Source organism: Salvelinus namaycush, unplaced genomic scaffold, assembly GCF_016432855.1.
Source record: "Salvelinus namaycush isolate Seneca unplaced genomic scaffold, SaNama_1.0 Scaffold1592, whole genome shotgun sequence".
Lineage (NCBI taxonomy): Eukaryota > Metazoa > Chordata > Actinopteri > Salmoniformes > Salmonidae > Salvelinus > Salvelinus namaycush.
The window spans coordinates 10,001-29,752 of NW_024058333.1; the positions used below are offsets into that span (position 1 = coordinate 10,001).

The window sequence follows — 19,752 nt, forward strand, 5'->3', positions numbered from 1 at the left end:
GGAGAGAGAGACAGAGAGTGAGAGGAAAGGAGAGAGAGACAGAGAGAGAGAGACAGAGGAGGAGAAAAGTGACGAGAGAGAGACAGAGGAGAGAGAGACAGAAGAGAGAGGTGAGAGAGACAGAGAGAGTGAGAGAGGTACTATGGGCCAATTCCAAAGTTCTATTATATTAGCTAACATGTGATATTGGGGTATCAGTGGGTGAAATGTATTGGAAAAACAATTTGGTAAACTCACTGTTTGCGTTTGAGGATGCAGTCCAGGTGGGTCTCCATTTGTTTCCCTCACAACTGGCCTTCTTCAGGAAGATCCTCTGACTCAACCTACACACACACACACAACACACACACACACACAACACACCACACACACACACACACACACACACACACACACACACACACACACAAACACACACCAACACACACACACACACACACCAAAACCTATTAGTGAAATGCGGGTAACCGATTCAAACCAGTTTGATGAGCAAAACTTACTTGCATTGTACAGTGTCTGATTAGCTCCAGGGCAGGGATGAATATTTAGCCAAAGTATTTGAAAGGACAGTCGACGTACATCAACATTTGCTTCAGTTGACCTCATCCTACTCCCCCCCTACAGTGTAGTGAGAGGTGAGCCAGGTGAGTAACATGAGTCCTCTAAGGTTTACAGATACTCCTTGGACCTCTGCCAACATGGCAGCAGGTGAGGAAAATTACTACATTGTCATACTTGAGTAAAAGTAAAGATACCCTTAAACAGAAATGACTGAAGTAAAAGTGAAAGTCACCCAGTAAAATACTATGAGTAAAAGGATTGGTTTAAATATACTTAAGTATCAAAAGTAAATATAATGCTAAAATATACTTAAGTCTCAAAAGTTAAAGTAAATAATAAATTCATTTCAACTTCCTTATATTAAACAAACCAGACCCGACAATATTCTTTTTTTTTTTATGACGGATAGCCAGGGGCACGCCTCCAACACTCAGTAATCATTACAAAGAAAGCATCTGTGTTTAGTGACGTCGCAGATCAGAGGCAGTAGGGAGACCAAGGGATGTTCTCTTGATAAGTGTGTGAAATTGGACATTTTTCCTGCCAAAATTGTAACGAGTATTTTGGGTTCAGGGAAAATGTAGGAGTAAAAAGCACATTATTTTCGTTGGATGTAAGTGAAGTAAGAGTAAAAGTTGCCAAAAAAACATAAAAATAGTTAAAGTAAAGTACAGATACACTTAAAAAACATGACTAGTATGTTTCCTTAAGTACTTACACCCACTGCCAAAGGGTGTACAGGTTAGCATTCCATTACACTACAAACATTTATACAATCTCACTCCAGGAGTCGACTGTAAGAATACGTCAGAGTTTTAGACTGGGACTGGTCAAATACACCACATATATAGACTGCATTTACAGTCTGCTTGGGGGATGACATGTAGCTGTGTTATGTTGCGGTGAGTATTCACACTCTAACTGCTGCCGGCAATGTCTATTTCCCTACACACACCACACACACACACACACACACACACACACACACACACACACACACACACCAATATACACACACACATATATACACACATACACGTAAACACATATACACACACATACACGTAAACACACATACACACACTTATATACACACACCATACACGTAAACACACACACATAATACACACACACATACACGTAAACACACACACATACAGTACCACCAGTCAGTTGATGAAGACTCTTCTTTAGCTTCTTCCAGAGCATCGGCTACGTCCTCCAGGTAGGTCTTCCCATTAATACCTACACACACACACACACACCACACACACCACACACACACACACACACACACACACACCACAAACACACACACACACACACACACACACACACACCACTGTGGTCGACACCTTCTAGTTCCTCATTTATCATAACATATTTTAGATGCAGTTTTTGGATTTTAGATGCAGACGCCAGTAGACAGTTCCAGTCAAACAAAACCCAAATTGATGTTGGCTACAGAAATACATTCTCCACAGACTGACAGGCATAGAGAAAAGCTCACAGACACACACACTTAACATTGACTAAACTTACATTTAACTACTAAACTTAACATTGACTAAACTTACATCTAACTACTAAACTTAACATTGACTAAACTTACATTTAACTGCTAAACTTAACATTGACTAAACTTACCATCTAACTACTGAAACTTAACATTGACTAAACTTACATCTAACTACTAAATTAACATTGACTAAATTACATTAACTACTAAAACTAACATTGACTAAATTACATTTAACTGCGAAACTTAACATTGACTAAACTTACATCTAACTACTAACTTAACATTGACTCTAAACTTACAGTTAAACTGCTAAACTTAACATTGACTAAACTTAATCTAACTACGAAATGAAACATTGACTAAACTTACATTTAATGCTAAACTTCACATGACCTAAAACTTACATTCTAACTATAAACTTAAACATTGACAAACTTACATTTAATGCTAAAATTAACATTGACTAAACTTACATCTAACTACTAAACTTAACATTGACTAAACTTACATTAACTGCTAAAACTTAACATTGACTACTAAACTTACATTTAACTACTAAACTTAACATTGACTAAACTTACATTTAACTGCTAAACTTAACATTGACTAAACTTACATCTAACTACTAAACTTTACCTGAGTAATTTTATTTTTGGGGGGGGTCGATGTTGTTTCCAGTTTCCATAGTTACCATTTGGCAGGGATGTTCTGCTCCTCCTGGGCAAAGGAACCAAATCGATGGTCTGTTAGAAACGCCCCCCGTGTTTCGGACAAAGTTTCTATCGCCTGGCCCCACCACCGAGCAGTCTGTAGCTGTTCAACTTCAGTACAAGGCACTACAAGCTACGACGAACACACACACACACACACACACCACACACACACCAACACCACACACACCACACACCACACACACACACAACACAATACATACACACACACAACACACACACACACACACACACACACACACCACACACACCACACACACACCATACACACACACACACACACAGTTAACTCCTTAATCTACTGGCCCCACCTCCTAGCATGTTGTACACCACACAAATACACACACCACACCTGGAGAGGCTGTCGATGCTTACTCCGTATTTGGTCTCTGTGTCTTGGGAGTCCATTTTGACGCTGAACTCTTTGTCCAACAGGAGAGAACAAAGGACAATGGCTCCTGAGTCTGGCTTCATGAGAAGGGAACGAAATCCTCACACCAACCAGCTACACACCACACACACACACACACACACACACACACACAGGAGAGATACATCAGCGTGTGTGCGTGCATCCATTCTGTTTGGCTGTGCATTGTTTCTTTGTTTGTACGTGTCGTGTAACTAAAGTTTAGGACAGCGGTAGCGACTTCACTGTGAACCACAGCAGTCAAGCCTGGGATACGATGACCTCCAGAACGGCTTGTGTATCATCCCCTCCCTGAAACACGTTTAACAGATGAATACACAAAACAAAACAAGCTGTTTCAGGCTATTCCAATCAACACCGGGCATGACGGCGGCAGTCATAAAGACAGTGTCAATAAATCTGTTGTTCTCACAGTCCTTTAGGTCCCAGGTCATGGATGAAAGGACATCTGGCTGACGTCTCTAAATCCATCTGAGGAGAGAGAGGAACCGTCATTAATTGGGTATTCGATAAAGGAGAAGTAGTAGTCGTTCCAGTTTCCAGCTCGGTCGCCTATAGTCTAGTCTAGTCTAGTTTTAGTGTACCATAGAATGAATTTATATTACTAGAGGGGCTATGTCATCAAACCCTCAATATTAGTTCCTATTTTAATGGGGCCAAAATGGAAAGCCATCTTGTTCAGGGAGAAATGCAAAACACAGTCTAGGTGCAATGAATGATAGTAGAGGGCCTCTAAATCTGGTTTACTTATGCAGGGAAAAATAAAAAGTAAGGCATGTGATGTATCAGAAATTGTGTAATGGAATTCTGTCAACCTAAAATATTGTCATATAATCATTAATACAGTTTATACAGGTTTTATACACATTTTCTGTATAAATAGCCTCTAAATATATGTAAACAGACCGTACATGTCTCAGATTTCTTGGAAAGCTGAGAGTGCCATTATATGATACAATATCAGAAGTCCTATCATCAATGATTTGAGACAGTGTAGGCTGTGGATTGGCCTGTATTGTTTGAATAGAATGTTGGCAATATGGCAGTTAATTTAAAAAAATCTATCCTCAAAAAGGGTCGGTAGTTAAACACAAATCCAGTCCAGATAAATTCTTCAAATTTCTGTATTTTACACAATATCTTACACAGCACTGGAAACCATGGTTGACAACTCCCTGACCATCATAAGAAGGTTTAATGTCCACTAGTATTGTAATTCCTAATTTCTATGAGGTATACTCCACAGTATGGTAGTATTTCCTGTACATGGCATCCTAGTAGCTTGTTCAGGATTAATCTTTCCAGCGTCTGTACAGGGAAAATAATGGAATGCAGTATACTACAGTAGAGATGTACTATACATAAACTTCTATAAGTTAATACAACAAACACACTCAAAACACACCTACCCTTCATGCTGTAGACCTGTTGTCTTGTGCCAACTCATTCCGCCACGCGGTAGCTCCGGCATATGTATGCTTCACTCTTCTTCATTGTTCCTCCCCTCGTTTGTGTGGCTGAGAGCCTGAGAGAGAGCGGAAGCGAGAGAGAGAGAGAGGAAGAGAGAGATGTGACGATGAGAGGAGGAGAGAGAGAGGAGAGAGAGAGAGAGAGAACGAGAGAGAAGACGAGCGAGAGGAAGAGAGAGGGAGAGAGAGGACAGAGAGAGAGAGAAGAGCAGAGAGACGAGAGAGAGGGAGAGAGGGAGAGAGAGAAGAGACGAGAGAGAGATAGATAGAGAGAGAGAGAGAGGAGAGACGAGGAGAGAGGAGAGAGGCGAAGAGAGAGAGAGAGAGAGAGAGAGAAAGAAAGAAAGAAAAGAAAGAAGAAAGAAAGAAAGAAAAGAAAAAGATAGAAAAGAAAGAAAGAAAGGAAAGAAGAAAGAAGAAAGAAGAAAGAAAGAAAGACAAGGAAAGAAAGATAAGAAAGAAAAAGAAAAGAAAAGAAAAAGAAAGAAAGAAAGAAAGAAAGAAAGAAAGAAAGAAAGACAGAGAGAGAGAGAGTGGTAAAGTGGTAAAGCGGAAGAAGGTAGGGTCACTCACTGGTATTGGGGAGAAATAAAATGTACATATCTACTGTACCATGAAAAATCCTAATATTTCTATGATCAAAATTCGTAGTATATCATTTAGTATTTGATCACTGTACAATTTGATTGTGTGTGCGTGTATACGTACGGTGCCTTGCAAAAGTATTCATCCCCCTTGGTGTTTTTCCTATTTTGCATTACAACCTGTAATTTAAATTGATTTCTATTTGGATTTCATGTAATGGACATACACAAAATAATCCAAATTGTTGAAGTGAAATTTAAAAAATAACTTGTTTCAAAAAAGTATTAAAAAAAACAACTGAAAAGTGGTGCGTGCATATGTATTCACACCCTTCGCTATGAAGCCCCTAAATAAGATCTGGTGCAACCAATTACCTTCAGAAGTCACATAATTAGTTAAATAAAGTCCACCTGTGTGCAATCTAAGTTTTACATGATCCCAGTATATATACACCTGTTCTGAAAGGCCCCAGAGTCTGCAACACCCCTAAGCAAGGGGCACCACAAGCAAGCAGTTACTGTGAAAGACCAAGTAGCTTCCCAAACAGGTCAGGGACAAAGTTGTGGAGAAGTACAGATCAGGGTTGAGTTATAAAAAAATCATCAGAAAATTTGAACATCCCACGAGCACATTAAATCCATTATTAAAAAATTGAAAAGGGAATATGGCACCATAACCAAACCGACATTCAAAAATCACGACCAGGCCAAGGAGGGCATTAATCAGAGAGGCAACAAAGAGACCAAAGATAACCCCGAAGGAGCTGCAAAGCTCCACCGCGGAGATTGGAGTATCTGTCCATAGGACCACTTTAAGCTGTACACTCCACAGAGCTAGGCTTTATGGAAGAGCTTTATGGAATAAGCAAACACGCTTGGTTTTCGCCAAAAGGCATGTGGGAGACTCCCCAAACATATGGAAGAAGGTACTCTGGTCAGATGAGACTAAACTTGAGCTTTTTGGCTTTTAAGGAAAACGCTATGTCTGACGCAAACCCAACACCTCTCATCAACCCGGGATGTTTTTCATCAGCAGGGACTAGGAAACTGGTCAGAATTGAAGGGATGGGCCTCCCGGGTGGCGCAGTGGTCTAGGGCACTGCATCGCAGTGCTAGCTGCGCCACCAGAGTCTCTGGGTTCGCGCCCAGGCTCTGTCGCAGCCGGCCGCGACGGGAGGTCCGTGGGGCGATGCACAATTGGCATTAGCGCGGCCGGGTTAGGGAGGGTTTGGCCTTGTCCTTGTCTCATCGCGCTCCAGCGACTCCTGTGGCGGGCCGGGCGCAGTGCGCGCTAACCAAGGGGGCCAGGTACACGGTGTTTCCTCCGACACATTGGTGCGGCTGGCTTCCGGGTTGGAGGCGTGTTAAGAAGCAGTGCGGCTTGGTTGGGTGGTGCTTCTGAGGACGCATGGCTTTCGACCTTCGTCTCTCCCGAGCCCGTACGGGAGTTGTAGCGATGAGACAAGATAGTAATTACTAGCGATTGGATACCACGAAAATTGGGGAGAAAATGGGATTTAAAAAATAAATAAATAAAAGAATTGAAGGGATGATGGATGGGGCTAAATACAGGGAAATTCTTGAGGGAAACCTTTCAGTCTTCCAGAGATTTGAGACTGGGACGTAGGTTCACCTTCCAGCAGGACAATGACCCTAAGTATACTGCTAAAGCAACACTTGAGTGGTTTAAGAGGAAACATTTAAATGTCTTGGAATGGCCTAGTCAAAGCCCAGACCTCAATCCAATTGAGAATCTGTGGTATGACTTAAAGATTGCTGTAACCCAGCGGAACCCATCCAACTTGAAGGAGCTAGAGCAGTTTTGCCTTGAAGAATGGGCAAAAATCCCAGTGGCTAGATGTGCCAAGCTTATAGAGACATACCCTGAGGAACTTGCAGCTGTAGTTGCTGCAAAAGGTGGCTCTACAAAGTATTGACTTTGGTGGGGTGAATAGTTATGCACGCTCAAGTTTTCAGTTTTTTTGTCTTATTTCTTGTTTGTCTCACAATAAAAAGTATTTAGCATCTTCAAAGTTGTAGGCATGTTGTGTAAATCAAATGATACAACCCCCCCAAAAAATCTATTTTAATTCCAGATTGTAAGGCAACAAAATAGGAACAATGCCAAGAGGGGTGAATACTTTCGCAAGCCACTGTATATGTGTGTGTGTCTGTGTGTGAGTGTACCTGCGGGAGGGTAGCGGTACCCTCATGAACATCTTGTATCGGACCAGTTCTCTGTGGAGGTCCATGAAGTGTTTCTCCTTTCTCTTGACCACCCAGCTGAACTCTCCATGTCTCAGCTCAATCTTAAACACTGCAGGCTGACTCTACACAGACAGAGATCAAGTGTGAATGTGTGTGTGTGTGTGTGTGTGTGTGTGTGTGTGTGTGGGGGGGGGGGGGGGGGGGTACCTTGTTGACACTCCTCTGTGCTGTGATGTTGAACCTGTCCTGGGCTGTGTTGAACCTCTCCACCTCCAGTATCTTAGCAGTGATGGGAACAGTAGGGAGATAGACCCTGGCCTCCGACTCCTTAAAACCCACGGTGTGATACACAGCACTGAACCCTATACGACTGTCCCCTGGAGAGGAAGAGAAAAAGACAATAGGATACATCTCTCATTATATCATTCATATCAAGAGCTCTCTCTCACACACACACACACACACACACACACACACACACACACACACACACACACACACACACACACACACACACACACACACACACACACACACACACACACACACACACACATACACACACCTATGGTGGTAGGGTCATTGTCAGTCTCCTCTCCATCTCCCATGTCCAACTCTCTGGTGTCCAAACTCTCAACTGCGTCCGACATCTTCCTGCTGATGCCGAGGCCGTCTGTGATGTCACCGGGTTCCACAGCGATGTCAGAGGGGTCAGAGGTCATCAGTTGAAGGCTGCTGGTGGTGGGGGGGTCTTTACCCAGCATGCCTAGCTCTCAGCCCTCAGAACAGGGCACACCTAGATGAGGAGAGGAGGAGAAGAGAGGAGAACTTGAACATTGAATAGTCATAACGTTGTCTGCTTTGTAGAGAAGTTGTTTCTGTCCAAGAGTAAGAGACGGTTGTATGTTGCTCTGCATATATTATCACTTTCTACTGCAGTGCAGATCATCCCTGTAGCAGGGTGTGTGGGTGTGTGTATGTACGCGCTTGCCTGTGTGTGAACTTGAATTTGAGGGACACACATACCTGACACCCTTCCCCTCAAATTCAAGACTCCCACACACACACATCCCAGAATAGAACCAATGGTTGCCCACTAACAGTAGAGGGCCATTGGTTAGAGATGCTGCTACCTCATTGGCTGATGCTGGCCCTGCAGAGAGCTACAGGAAGTCAATGGAAGCTGTCTTCCAAAATAGTAGAGTATAGAACAGTGTGTGTGTATAATGGGTAGGACCTGACCAGTACTATCATTAATGTCTTACTGGAGACTATAATGCCAGTCATTAAAGCTCTGCTTGTACCCTACAGTAAGACTCTCAGCACACAGAGTAGACTACGTCTCACTGCCCGAGCCAGAGAGAAATAATCATCTTAACAGGCACTGGGCCTTTCCAAACACACCACATTAAAGACAGAACCCAAGTGTGTGTGTCCTTAGTGCAATGCTACGCCAGACAGACAGACAGGCGGGGCTCCATGGCAACAAGAGTGATGTGATGTCATTTCTGGTCAGAAGTCTAGAAAGTTCTCTGAGGAAAGTCAAGGCCGGAAAGTCACGCACACACATTTGACTGTAAAACTCTGTTGGCTTACGACAGTGTCTGGCTCTTTGTGTGTGGTAGCATGTTGAGTCTTGTTTTGTGTGTGTTACGCTGTCATGATGACGTCTGTGTGTGTCAGTGAGTTCTGACTGTCCTCAGAAAACCTTCAGATAATCTTCTCGACTAGTGTGTTGTATTTGGTGTTCTATTTGTATTTGTATTTGTGAGGGAACAAGTTAAGGCACTTACATCACACATAAAACAAAAGACAAAACAGTCCATCATATAACATTATTACATCACTGCATATCTACAATACAAAATGAACAGATCATTAGCGTATTACACATGCTCAGAATGATAACAGACACTGTGTGAAGCTGTGTGTGTGTGATTTATGTCAGTGGGGCATCGCCCACCCTAGTGTCTTGGGTTTCCGCCCACTATAGCGATGACCTAGAAGTCAGCCGTAGCGCGGCACAGTGTGTGTGTGTGTGTGTTTGAATTCTCTCTCTCTCTTTCCGTTGCTCACACACACACACACGGACACAAACACACCCACACACACACATTGTGCCGCGCTACGGCTGACTTCTAGGTCATCGCTATAGTCTCGTCCGAGGCCTCTGTCATGTCCCAGTGGAATGGAATGGTTAAACATCAGTCAGTACTGGAAGGAATGGGATCAGAGAAAGAGAGGGGGGGGGTGATAGAGAGAGAGGGGGGGGGGATAGAGAGGGGGAGAGAGAGTGAGAGAGAGAGGGGGAGGAAGAGAGAGGGATGACAGATGGAGTGTTGCTTTTATCTTGCTTCTCTGTTCTGATGGAACATAGTCTACATCCTGTTTCCTGTCCAGTGTTGTCATGATGATGGGTTTTGGCAAATAGGAGAAAACTATAAATACCAGCTACTCTATGTCGCCAATCATTCTCCTTCCATATTTTTCTATTCGTTTTTGATAAATTGTTATCTACACACGCACAAAGACACACACACACGCACACACACACACCAGAAAGATAACTGAGAAGAGATTTGTGGACACAACATGGCATTTACAGTCAATGTGGTGCCAACCTCCGCCTAGCACTGATGACAGAGTAACAGAGTGAGAGAGTGGTCTGTGACACCTCTGTCTCTGCCTACACTAAAGCTGTTTATTATCTAATAATTTAAACACTGGAGAAAGAGAGAGAGAAAGAGAGGGAGAGAGAGACAGAGAGACAGAGAGAAAGAGAGAGAGACAGAGAGACAGATAGAGAGAGAGAGAGAGAGAGAGAGAGAGAGAGACAGATAGAGAGAGAGAGGAGAGAGAGAGAGATAGAGAGATAGAGAGAGGGAGAGAGAGAGAGAGAGAGAGAGAGAGAGAGAGAGAGAGAGAGAGAGAGAGAGGGAGAGAGGGAGAGATAGGGAGAGAGGGAGATAGAGAGAGAGAGGGAGGGAGTAATCATTATCACCAGAGCTGAGTCCTGCTGGCTGTAATACAAGGCTTAATTGTACTTCTTTGAAGGAACACATCTTTCTAACACAATCACACACACACACACACACACACACACACACACACACACACACACACACACACACACACACACACACACACACACACACACACACACACACACACACACACACACACACACACACACACACACACTGTATTCTACTTTCCAGCAGGTGGTTTGAGTTTACATGTTGGCTTGATCTCTCTGAGCTGAAACCACCTGTGTGTGTGGGTGCGTGCGTGTGGGGACCAAAAGTTGCCACAAGGATAGTAAAACAAGGAAAATTCTCCCACATGGGGACATTTCCCACGTCCCCATGAGGACAATGACTTTGTTAATCTTAGGGGTTAGGTTTAGGGTTAGAATTAGGGTTAGAATTAGGGATTAGGGGTTAGGGAAAATAGGATTTTGAATGCAAAAATAAATTTGGTACCCACAAGGATAGAAGAACAAGTGTGTGTGTGTGTGTGTGTGTGTGTGTGTGTGTGTGTGTGTGTGTGTGCGCACGCACGTACGCGTGTGCATGTGCGTGTGTGTGTGGGAATGAGAGTGTGCACCGTTTCACAATTTTATCCAAATGTTGACAATGACTGTTACAGTTATCCGATTTGGATGAATGACTGATCAAACATAATGACTGATCAAATATAATGACTGATCAAACATAATGACTGATCAAATATAATGACTGATCAAACATAATGACTGATCAAACATAATGACTGATTAAATATAGTGATTGATCAAACATAATGACTGATCAAACTAGACAGAATGACAAGACAGAGAGCTAGTCAGTACAGTCAGACTAGACCTAGTCATCCAGCCAGAGGCTTCTAACTGCCCCACCATAGTTAATATGTATTCAGAAACAGGATGTGTAGAGCAGAGAGAGGGAGACAGAGGTCATGAAACTCAGCTATGATTGTTTTGTTAGGAGAGGAGCCCAGCAGAACTGTGTAATGTCTTATATCACCTACAACAACAAAGAGACTTGGTGTAGTCTTTGAAACGTTGAATCTGTTCTACAAATGTGGCAAGTAACAACGTTACCAATAAAGACGGCACATGTACTCGTGAGGAGAAAATAAGAGGGAGGTAAGGCGAGAAAGAGAGGGAGAGTGAGAGAGCAGTAGGGAGAGGAGAAGGGGATATGAACGAGGGAGTGAGTTGAAGGAAATGGAGAGGGAGGAAAAGGAGAGAAGGAGAGAACAGTAACTGTTCAGCTAGCGAGGGACAGTCAGTCAGACATTTCAAAAGCAGCAACAAGCTTTCACAACATGGTGGGAGCGAGAGAGCCAAGGTACACACACACACACACACACTACTTCTCCATTGGAACAAATATAGAACAGGGTGACAGAGAGAGAGAAAGAAAAACTTCACTGACCTGCTCCTGCTCCTGTCCTCATTTTGATTTGTCCCTCTTCTAGACTACTGAGTAGAATAAACACGCACACATATGCACACACTACAAACACACACACACACTCTACACACCCTATACACACTCAGTGTACCGTTCCTTTTGCATAACAGAGTGTATGTGAGCGAATGTACTGTGGAAACAACTCCTCGAAGAAAATTCCTCAAGAGAGGAGGGGCTACCAAACTCTAAACCAATCAGCTGTGTTGAAACATTCATACCCTCCCCCTGGGTTCTCTCATTGGGGGAATCTGCAGGAATCTGAGCTGAGTTGGAGGGCTTTGGGTAATGGGAGGGATTAGAGGAGAGATCAAAAAATTCTAAGACTGACAGCCTACAGGAAGGAGGTCAGAGACCTGGCATTGTGCTACCAGGACAACAACCTCTCCCTCAACGTCAGCAAGACAAAGGAGCTGATCGTGGACTACAGGAAACGGAGGGCCGAGCACACCTCTATCCACATCGATGGGGCTGTAGTGGAGCAGGTAGAGAGCTTCAAATTCCTTGGTGTCCACATCACTAAGGAATTATCATGGTTCACACACACTAACACAGTCGTGACGAGGGCACAACAACACCTCTTCCCCCTCAGGAGGTTGAAAAGATTCGACATGGGTCCTCAGATCCTCAAAAATCTATACAGCTGCACCATTAAGAACATCTTGACTGGCTGCATCACCACTTGGCTTGGTATGGCAACTGCTTGGCATCCGACCGCAAGGCTTGAGAAAATCTTATAGGAAGAATGGGAAAAAATTCCCAAATCCAGATGTGCAAAGCTAATACAGACATACCCAAGATGACTCAAAGCTGTAATCGCCGCCAAAGGGGCTTCTACAAAGTCTTGACTCAGGGGTGTGTATACTTATGGAATTTAGATATTTCTGTATTTAATTTTCAATAAATTTGCTACAATTTCTAAAACCATGTTTTCACTTTGTCATTATGGGGTATTGTGTGTAGATGGGTGTATCACTTTTCAGGTAAGACCCAGATGCAGACAGTGTTGAAGTAACAAAAGTTTACTACTAGTACAGGGGCAGGCAAAACGACAGGTCAAGGGCAGGCAGAGGTCAGTAATCCAGATAGGGTGCAAAAGGTCCAGAACGGCAGGCACTCTCAGGGTCATAGGAGGCAGGGGTCAATAATCCAGTGTGGTGTGCAAGGTACAGAACGGCAAGCAGGCTCAGGGTCAGGGCAGGCAGAGATGTCAAAACTGGGAAGAACTAGAACAGACAGGAGCAAGGGGAAAAACGCTGGTAGGTTTCACAAAACAAAACAAACTGGCAACAGACAAACAGAGAACACAGGTATAAATACACTGGGGATAATGGGGAAGATTAGAGACACCTAAAACATGAGACAACGGGCTATGGGAGATGTGTTTAATTCTGGAAACATGAAAAGTGGGATGTATACGGAGGGTGATGGGCAACAGAAGACGAACAGCAGATGGGCTAATGACCTTGGAGATGGGGAAAGGGCCTATAATCCGGGGGGAGAGTTTGCGGGAGGCTTTGGAAAACCGATACACTACGGTCAGGGTGGTGGTGTTGCCATCAGACAGGGGGAGACCCGTGACAAAGTCCAGGGATATATGCGAGACCAGGTACGGTGAGGGACAGGAAGTGGTTGAAGGAGAGCTTGCAGAGGAGTCTTGTTCTGTGCACAGATCGTGCATGTGGCGATGAACATGGAGACCTCAGGAACCATGGTAGGCCACCAAAAGCGTTGTCGTACAAAGGCCGGGGAGCTGGTTCTCCAGGAGGCGTTGGAGAACCTGTCGGACATGGAGCACATGGTCTTGGGCGGAGTGGGAGAAGACGAGGATGTCATCGAGGTAGACAAAGATGAACCGGTTCAACATGTCACGGAGAACATCATTAACCAGAGCCTGGAACACAGTAGGGCATTGGTAAGGCCAAATGGCATGACCAGATACTCGTGTTGAAGGCAGTCTTCCACTCATCCCCTTCCCGTATCCGCACCAGGTGGTAGGCTTTCCGTAGGTCCAGCTTGGAGAACACGGAGGCCCCCTGGAGCAGCTCGATGGCCGAGGAGATGAGGGGTAGCGGGTAGCGGTTCTTCACCGTGATGTCATTAAGACCCGAGTAGTTTCTGCATGGGCACAGGGTTTTGTCCATCTTCTCCACAAAGAAGAACACTGCGCCGGCGGGGAGGCAGAAGGATGGATGAACCCTGCAGCTAGGGAGTCCTCAATGTAGGTCTACGGACCCGACAGAGAGTACAGTCGTCCCTGGGGTGGAGTGGTGCCTGGGAGAAGGTCAATCCCGCAGTCATATGGTCAGTGCGGCAGAAGCGAAGTGGCCCGGGCCTTACTGAACACCTCCCGGAGGGCCTGGTACTCCGCGGGAATGTCGGAGAGGTCCAGGGAAACATCCGAGCCCCCAGGAAGACGTCCCGAGGCAGTCTGCGCTGACTTCAGGCAATGGGCGTGGCAGAACAAGCTCCAGCCCATGATGGCACCAGCAGAGCAGTCAATGAGGGGATTGTGTCGCTGGAGCCAGGAGAATCGCAATACCACGGGAACCTGAGGAGACTTAATGAGCAGGAATTGGATCGTCTCCCTGTGGTTCCCTGACATACGTAGGTTGATGGGGGTGGTATTGTGGGTGACCCAGCCTATAGAGCGCCCGTCCAGTGCTCTAACGTTCATGGGAATGGAGAGGGACTGAGTGGGGATGTCCAGCTCGGAAGCTCTCATTGGCCCCAGAGTCGATGAGTACCCGAATGGCATGAAAAGGGGTGTGAGTAAGGGGAGAGGTGAGCCTGGTCTTTTAGTGGACAGGTGGAGACGAAATGACCAGTAGTCCCACAATACAGGCAACTCTTAGTGTGAAGCCTGTATAGCCGTTCAGCTGGAGACTGCCTAGTTGCATCGGCTCGGGAAGAGGTGAATTGGGAGTCTTCGGAGACTCTTGGGGGAACTCGGGTAGCCTCGGGTTCTCTCGGCAACGGAGCCGTCTGGGACTTCCGGGATGCCTCGGAGGCGAGGTGGAATCCTTGGACGGGCGAGTGAAACCGAATCTCATCTACGTTCCCGTAGTCGCCCATCGATCCGAATAGTCAAGGTGATGAGCCAGTTAAGATCCGTCAGTAGTTCCCGGGCTGCAAGCTCGTCCTTTACGTTCTCATGCAGGGACATGTCGAACAGCGCTTCCGGGTTCCAGGCACTCTCAGCTGCCAACGTGCGGAAATCCACCGCGTAGTCTGCCACACTGCGGAAGTCTTGCCACAGCTGGAGTAACTTCCGGGCAGCCTCTCTCTCGGACAATGGAGCATCGAAAACTTTCTTTACCTCCACCACAAACTCCAGACTGAAGCATACGGTCAACTGTTGTTCCCATACTGCCGTAGCCCAGGCAAGAGCCCTCCCAGACATCAGCGTGATGAAGTGCGCTATCTTAGAGCGGTCCGAGGGAAAAAAGGAGGGCTGCAGCTCGAGGGTCCAGAACGGCAGGCAGGCTCAAGGTCAGGGCAGGCAGAATGGCCAAAACCGTGAAAAACTAGAAAACAGGAACTAGGGAAAACGAGCAAGGGGGAAAACGCTGGTAGGTTTCAAGAAACAAAACGAACTGGCAACAGACAAAGAGAGAACACGGATATAAATACACTGGGGATAATGGGGAAGATTTGAGACACCTGGAGGGGGATGGAGACAAGCACAAAGACAGGTGAAACAGATCAGGGTGTGACAGGGTGGGAAAAGAAAAATATTTAATCCATTTTGAATTCAGGCTGTAACACAACAAAATGTGGAATACGTTAAGGGGTATGAATACTTACTGAAGGAACTGCTTGTATCCACCTCCTTCCAGGTGTCGCCCATTTTCCCCATTATCCCCTGCGCATTTATTCCTGTGTTTTCTATTTGTCTTTTGCCAGTTCGTTTTGTCTCGTCAGCGTGTTTTTTCCCGTACTCCTGTTCTCTCTAGTCCCTGTTTTCTTGTTCTTCCGGATTTGGCCTATTCTACCTTTCCTGACCCTGAGCCTGCCTGCCGTCCTGTACCTATCTGATTTTTCAAAATTTTAACATTTAATTTTATCTCCTTTTCTCCCCAATTTTCGTGGTATCCAATCGCTAGTAATTACTATCTTGTCTCATCGCTACAACTCCCGTACGGGCTCGGGAGAGACGAAGGTCGAAAGCCACGCGTCCTCCGAAGCACAACCCAACCAAGCCGCACTGCTTCTTAACACAGCGCGCCTCCAACCCGGAAGCCAGCCGCACCAATGTGTCGGAGGAAACACCGTGCACCTGGCCCCCTTGGTTAGCGCGCACTGCGCCCAGCCCGCCACAGGAGTCGCTGGAGCGCGATGAGACAAGGATATCCCTACCGGCCAAACCCTCCCTAACCCGGACGACGCTAGCCCAATTGTGCGTCGCCCCACGGACATCCCGGTCGCGGCCGGCTGCGACAGAGCCTGGGCGCGAACCCAGAGACTCTGGTGGCGCAGCTAGCACTGCGATGCAGTGCCCTAGACCACTGCGCCACCCGGGAGGCCACCTATCTGACTTTTAATCCATCCGGCCCCGTCCCGTTAGTTCATGGTGGAGGTCGACGCTTTGGACGTCGGAGTGGGGGCTGTCCTGTCCCAGCGTTCTGCCTGGACTTAAAGCTGCATCCCTGTGCCTTCTTTTCCCATCATCTTAACGCCACAGAGAGGAATTATGAACTATTGAGACCGACTTCGGTGAAGACGGCGTTGGAGGAGTGGAGGCACTGGTTAGAGGGGGCGGGAACATCCATTCATTGTGTGGACGGATCACAATAACCTGGAATTTCTCTGCACCGCCAATTGTCTCAACTCCAGCCAAGCTCGATGGGCCCTGCTTTACCCTCTGTTCAACTTCACCATCTCCTACCGCCCGGGGTCCAAGAATGTTAAGCTGGATGCGCTTTCACGCCGCTAAAGCCCCTGCTACACCCTCGGGCTCCGAGACCATCCTTCCTACCTCGTTTCTAGCGGCTGGGGGGGGGGGGCCCGGCTAACCGGATGTTTGTCCCAGACGCTGTCCGCTCCCCGGTCCTGGAATGGGCTCATTCCTCAAAGGCTTGCCTGCCACCCTGGCTCCCTTCAGACGCTGGGCTTTGTGCGACAATGCTGTTGGTGGCCCACCATGGTTCCTGACGTCTCAGTATTCGTCGCCACCTGCACTGTCTGTGCTCAGAATAAGACTCCTCGGCATGCTCCGGCTGGCCTTCTTCAACCACTTCCTGTCCCTCACCGTCCCTGGTCACATGTATCCCTGGACTTCGTCACTGGTCTCCCTCCATCTGATGGCTCACCCCTATCCTTACGGTAGTGGACAGGTTTTCCAAAGCTGCCCATTTTATTCCCCTCCCCAAGCTACCCTCAGCCAAGGATACCCAGCTCATGGTGTCAACACGTCTTCCGGATCCATGGACTTCCAGTGGACATGGTCTCCGACCGTGGTCCTCAGTTCTCGTCCTGGTTCTGGAAGGCATTCTGCACACTCATTGGGTCGTCGTCCAGCCTGTCCTCCGAGTTTCTCAACCAGTCTAGCGGCCAGTCGGAGCAAGCTAATCAGGACCTGGAGACAACTCGTTGTTGCCTCTTCTCTGCAAACCCCACTACCTGGAGCCAGCAACACGTGTGGGTGGAATATGCCCGCAACACCCTTCCCTGCTCAGCCTTTCTGTCACGTTCCTGACCTATTTCTGTTAGTTTGTTGTATGTGTTAGTTGGTCAGGACGTGAGTTTGGGTGGGCATTCTATGTTTTCTGTTTCTATGTTGGTTTAAGGGTTGCCTGGTATGGCTCTCAATTAGAGGCAGGTGTTTGGCGTTTCCTCTAATTGAGAGTCATATTTAGGTAGGTTGTTTCACAGTGTTCGTTGTGGGTGGTTGTCTCCTGTGTCAGTGTTTGTCGCACCATACGGGACTGTTCGGTTTGTTTGTACATCGTTCCTTTTGTGTAGTCTATTTTCCCTGTTCGTGCGTTCTTAGTGTTATGTAAGTTCGTATAGTTCAGGTTTGTCTACATTTGTTTTGTTATTTTGTTAATTATTTCAAGTGGTTTCGTTTCGTGTTTTTCCCATCTTGTTTTATTAAAATTATGTCATCACAACCCGCTGCGCCTTGGTTCAATCACTACTCCTCCTCTTCGGTTGTAGAGGAGGAGGAATACCGTTACAGAACCACCCACCAAATAACCAGAACCAAGCAGCGGTGTAACGGGAGGAACGGACAGCGCACGAAGCAGGATTTATGGTCTTGGGAGGAGATCATGGAAGGAAAAGGACCATGGGCTAAAGTGGAGGTGAATCGCCGCCCATGGGAACAGCTGGAGGCAGCTCGGAGAGCGGAGGAAACTGGAGAGAGGAACCGGCATTATGAGGGGACGCGTCTGGCACGGAAGCCCGAAAAGCCCGTGAGTACTACCCAAAAATTTCTTGGGGGGGGGCTAAGAGGTAGTGGGCCAAGGGCAGGTAGGAGACCTGCGCCCACTTCCCAGGCTAACCGTGGAGAGCGGGAGTACGGGCAGACACCGTGTTACGCAGTAGAGCGCACGGTGTCTCCTGTACGTGTGCATAGCCCAGTGCGGGTTATTCCACCTCCCCGCACTGGTAGGGCTAGATTGGGCATTGAGCCAAATGTCATGAAGCCGGCCCTTCATATCTGGCCACCAGTACGTCTCCTCGGGCCGGCTTACATGGCACCAGCCTTACGCATGGTGTCCCCGGTTCGCCTACATAGCCCGGTGCGGGTTATTCCACCTCCCCGCACTGGTCGGGCGAAGGGGAGCATTCAACCAGGTAAGGTTGGGCAGGCTCAATGCTCAAGGGAGCCAGTACGCTTGCACGGTCCAGTATTTCCGGCACTACCTCCCCGCCCCAGCCCAGTACCACCAGTGCCTACACCACGCACCAGGCTTCCAGTGCGTTTCCAGAGCCCTGTTCCTCCTCCACGCACTCTCTCTATGGTGCGTGTCTCCAGCCCAGTGCCTCCAGTTCCGGCACCACGCACTAAGCCACCTGTGCGTCTCCAGAGCCCTGTACACACTGTTCCTTCTCCCCGTACTCGTCCTGATGTGCGTGCACTCAGCCCGGTGCCACCAGTGCCGGTACCACGCACCAGGCAAATAGTACGCTTTGAGAGTCCAGTGTGCCCTGTCCCTGCTCCCCGCACTAGGCTTGAAGTGCGTGTCTCCAGTCCGGTGCCTCCAGTTCCGGCACCACGCACCAGGCCTACAGTGCGTCTCAGCCGGCCAGAGTCTGCCGTCTGCCCAACGGCGCCTGAACTGTCCGTCTGCCAAGCGCCGCATGAACTGCTCGTCTGTATTGAGCCTTCAAAGCCGCCCGTCTGCCATGAGCCTGCAAAGCCGCCCGTCTGCCATGAGCCTACAGTGCCTTCCGCCAGACTGGAGCCGCTAGAGCCTTCCGCCAGACAGGAGCCGCTAGAGCCTTCCACCAGACAGGAGCAGTCAAAGCCTTCCGCTAGACAGGATCAGTCTGAGCCATCCGTCTCCGCAGCGCCATCTGAGCCATCCGTCTCCTCAGCGCCATCTGAGCCATCCGTCTCCTCAGCGCCGTCTGAGCCATCCGTCTCCTCAGCGCCATCTGAGCCATCCGTCTCCCCAGCGCCGTCTGAGCCATCCGTCTCCCCAGCGCCGTCTGAGCCATCCGTCTCCCCAGCGCCGTCTGAGCCATCCGTCTCCCCAGCGCCGTCTGAGCCATCCGTCTGTCCCGAGCCATTAGAGCCGCCCGTCTGTTCCGAGCCGTCAGAG

At 47.4% G+C, this 19,752-nt stretch overlaps 1 pseudogene; it reads right to left on the reverse strand.

Annotated features, from left to right (window-relative positions):
• LOC120037155 overlaps nucleotides 1-12,118 on the reverse strand; it is a 12,925-nt pseudogene extending 807 nt beyond the window's left edge.
• Between the last annotated feature and the right edge of the window lie 7,634 nt (nucleotides 12,119-19,752).